At 61.6% G+C, this 4204-nt stretch overlaps 1 protein-coding gene across 5 annotated transcripts in view; it reads right to left on the bottom strand.

Moving 5' to 3' along the window:
* Nucleotides 1-4204, bottom strand: part of LOC109320799 (AP-2 complex subunit alpha-2) — a 621923-nt gene that overhangs the window by 505143 nt on the left and 112576 nt on the right. The gene's annotated exons all lie outside the window — the stretch shown is intronic.

Here is a 4204-nt window from a genome sequence, read left to right as displayed (position 1 = left end):
GGAGATTTATGGCCACCTGGCTCTCCCTTGTGGCAGAAGGGAGGAACTGCAGCAGCTCCTGACCCATAGCAAGGTTGCCATGAGCACCCCAATATTGGGGGAGGGTGCAGGGGGGCTGCAGGTTATAAAGGGTTGGGAGCAAATTCTCTGCACCCCACAGAACAGGGAAGAACCATGTCTCTGAGATGGGGTGGGGGGGACAAACCTCTTCTGGTGTTGGAAGAGAAGGGAAGAGAACTCAGGTGCTCTGGTCCCTGTACTGCTCTACCCACTAGACCCTGCTCCCCACCCAAAGCTGGGAAAGAATCCATGTGTCCTGGCTCCCAGCCCCCTATGCCAGGCCCTCATGCCACCTGGGAGCTGGCAGGAGAACCCAGACATCCTGGCTCCCAGCCCCCTCTGCTCCAATCCACCAGCCCCTCACCCCCTCTCTGTACTAGAAGGGAACCCAGGGATTCGGCTCAGCTGCTCTGAGTCACGTGCCAGGTTACAGCACCATGGCAACAGCCATCACAAACATCCCCCCCTCCTCAACAATCCAGGCAGCCTGGGCATGGTGGGCACTGCACTGGCTCTGGCTCCTGGCCCCCAGCCCTTGGTGGGTATGGAGGGGGGACACTGGCACCACCGGCAAGACTGGCACCTCACCAGCAGTGATGTGGGGCTGGAGTACCAGCCCCCTCTACCCTTCCTGCCACCTGCTGCCCAAGTGAGTGTGGTCAGAACCCAGATGCCTGGGTTCCATGTCCAGTTCTGGGAGGGGGCTGGTGGACTAGAGCCAGGGGGGCTGGGAGCCAGGACTCCTGGGCTCTGCCCACTCTGGGAGGTGGGGGGGATCTAGTTCCTCTCTCTCCCCTCCCTAGTCCATCCTGCATCAGCCCCTTACCTCCAACTCTGAGCAGTTGTGGAAGGAGGGGGACACCAAGCACTTGGCCACCACCACAGGCCTGTGCCACAATGTGAAAACACATGGAGGGGTCCTCAGCCAGCGCCACCACCCCATCCCCCCACCACACTGGAAGGTGCACTTTAATAAGGATCTGCAGGACAAGGTGAGGGGGTGCTTAGAGTCTACACCAGCAGGGGGAAGCAAGGGGAGGGTCTCCAGTGCAAGCGGGGTTCGTACCAGGACACCTGGATTCTCTCTGAGGGCTGGGAAGGAAGTGCAGGCTGGGCGCTTGGAGCAAGGTGGGGCTGGCTGCTTGGACTCCTGGGTTCTCTCCCAGCCCTGAGAGAGGAGCATGGTGGCACAGGGTGAAAGGGGCCAGATGCTTCCATTCCAGGTTCAGCCAGCCTCCTGAGAAACGAGGATATGATGCCCTCCCTGCAGTAGGGGCAAGTGCAAAGGCCCAGGCAGGGGTTGGAGGGCTGAAGTAGGGGTAGGGGGGTCCCTGCTGTGCACTGATGCTCCCCATGTACCCCACCCAGCTGCATCTCCACGCCTGGCGATTCCCCCTTGCCACAGCCCACCTGGTCAGCGAGATGCGGGAGCGCTTCCCTGGCTGGCCCAGCCTGGCCCCGGATGGTGCCCAGCTTCCTGGGGCCCAGCCCCCATGCCTGGTTGACCACCACCGTGATGGGCCTTCCAAGGTGAGGGACCCAGGAGATCAAGACGGGCTGGAGAGGGAGGGCTGGGGGAGGAGGGACAAAGGGGGGCCCCAGAAGATTTGCCATGGGGGTGAGGGATCCGCAGGGTGGTTGAGTGACAGTCCTGACCCCAGCATCTCCCCCACTGACTCCTGTGTCCCTCCCTTGCAGCGGGCGGTGCCCACCACCCAGAACCCAGCGCTGGCTGGGCGCCACTTCTACCTGCAGGAGGAGGGGGCATTGCACCAGCTCGAGCCCTATGCCTCTGTCACTGCCCGCGACTTCCGGCTCTTCTCCCAGTACGGCATCCCTTGGCACAGGGCCCCAGACCCCTGGGTTCCCTAAAGGGGAACAAGGAGAGGATTGGAGCCTGGGAGGGTGTTTGCCAGAACTCCTACATCCTGCTTAGGGTGGGCAGGGAAGTAAAAGGGAGTAGGGTAGGAACACCTGCGGAGCAGGGCTATGAGCCAGGACACCTGGGTTCTACAGGGATGGGGGTAACACTCAGGCCCCCAGAGAGGGGGAGTGGGAATGAGGCCTGGGTTTTATTTAGGGCAGGGGTTCTCAATCCCTGTGGACTGGCAAACCGTGGCCCCCCAAAGCCAGGTGGAGAGACTGTGGCTCCTTCCACAGGGCCCCATGCAGGGTTTGGCCCCACCACTGCCTGAATGGTGGGGATATCTTTAGCTGTAACTGCCGGGTTGTGGCTTGCTGGACCATGTCATAAAAATGTGGGGACCCATGATCTAGGGGAAGAGAGGTAGCAATCAGAACACCTGGGTTCTGTTGGGAGAGGAGAGGAGGGGACATAGGAGGTGCTGGAGGGGGAAGACAGGACAGTGGGCTCTACTTGCATAGTGGTCCTGGGGAGGGGAACAGGCCAGAGGGAGAAGCGGGGGGCTGGGAGCCCAGACCCTTGAGTTCTCTGGAGAGGGAGGATGCAGGGGGGGGACAGGCAGGCAGGGGTCTGACGGCACAGGAGTGGGGCTGGCAACCAACTCCCTCATTTTTTTTCTACAGGAAGGAGCTGCAGGGTCTCACCCACAAGAGGACAGGGGGCCTCCCCTTACCCTACCCCCCATGTGACCGTGCCCCCTGCGGCTGCCTATGGAGATGCCTGCCATGCCCCACCAGCGGGCGCTCAGCTTGGCACATGAGTCCTTTGGGGTGCTGCAGTGGGCCCGAACTTGCCTGGGTCCCAGGCAACACCAGCCCACCGTGCACGCGCAGGCTGCCTTGCCTGAGGTCCTGGCGTTGCATGGGATGTACCGCACAGAGGCCCAGAGTTACGGGAGTGGCAAACCAGGCCCCATGTGACCCCTAGCCCACAAACATGCTGCACTGTCAGCCCCCACTGGGCTCTGGGTCTCCATGACTGGGGCAGGGCTGGGCCCTGCCCCTCCCCCCAAACACAACCCCAGAGCACAGAGGCTGGGATGGGGTCAGGGGCATGTCACAGAGGCTGCAAGGCCATGGAGATTTGTTGTCTGGTAACCCAGCAGGTGTGGGTGGCACCAGGGAATGGAGGGGGCAGGGGTGCCCTTGGAGAGAGACAAGGGAGCCAGAGGGCCCCAGTCCCTTCCCAGGTGTCCTGGCTCCCAGCCCCCGATTTAACCCACTAGACCCCAACCCTTTCCCAGAGTTAGGAGAGAACCCAGGTGTCTGAGCCCCTGCCCCACTTGCCCCCAACACAAACCCACCGGGCCCTGGTTCTCTCCCAGAACTGATATGGAATCATGTCCTGTCTCCCAACTCACCTGCTGTCACCCACCAGACCCCACACCCTCCTGGAGCTGGACTGGCTATGAACTCCCTACCAGTGCACTTTGGGGTAGCTTGGATACCTAGGTTCTCTCCCTGGTTGCGAAGAGGGGGGAGGTGGGGAGGAGAGAGCATACGTGCCGGAAGCCACCCCCAAGTAGCCTTGGCTGTTAGGCCACCTCCACCCTGTGCCCAGGCGGCCTTGGGTGCTATATGTGGGTGGAGAGGCTGGGGTGTGGGGCTGGGGAGGTCTGGATATAAGTGGGGGCTGGCCCTGTGGGTACATAACAGGCAACGGGGACAGAGGGACACCACTTCCTGCCCAGCCCTGCCAGCAACATGAGGCCCCTGCAGGTGAGTGCCCAGCCCAGGGCTCTGTGGGTGCACAGAGCGAGGGAAGGAGAGAAGGAGGAAGTCTCCTTGCAGGGGCAGGATGGGTTACACTGGCCATGCCTGCAGGAAGTTGGTGGGACATGGCCAATGGGCACCAGGGGTTTGAGTGTGTGTAGGGGGGACACAGAAGGGGCACTATGAACATGGGCAGGTTCCAGGTACCAGGTAGGGGCTGGGCAAGGCTGTGGGGGCACCTAAGGAGGTGATTGGGGTTTGAGGGGTGTGTGGCTAGAAAGGAGGGAAGGACGGGCACATGTGTGTGCAAGGTGGCAGGGCATAAGGCAGGTACTAATGAGCATGTACCTGAGGGTTGTGTATGTATGTGTGTGTGGGGGTAAGGGACAACATACATGGGGCAAGTGTGCATGGAGTACCCATAACTTCACAGAGGGTACCAGGAAGGGGTGTGCACGTGGCTAGGAGGGGGCACAGGAGGTGGCTGCACACAGCCATGGACAGTGGG

Source organism: Crocodylus porosus, unplaced genomic scaffold (assembly GCF_001723895.1).
Source record: "Crocodylus porosus isolate Cpor-Errol unplaced genomic scaffold, CroPor_comp1, whole genome shotgun sequence".
NCBI classification, from domain to species: Eukaryota; Metazoa; Chordata; order Crocodylia; family Crocodylidae; genus Crocodylus; species Crocodylus porosus.
This window is presented reverse-complemented; position numbering and strand designations above follow the sequence as displayed.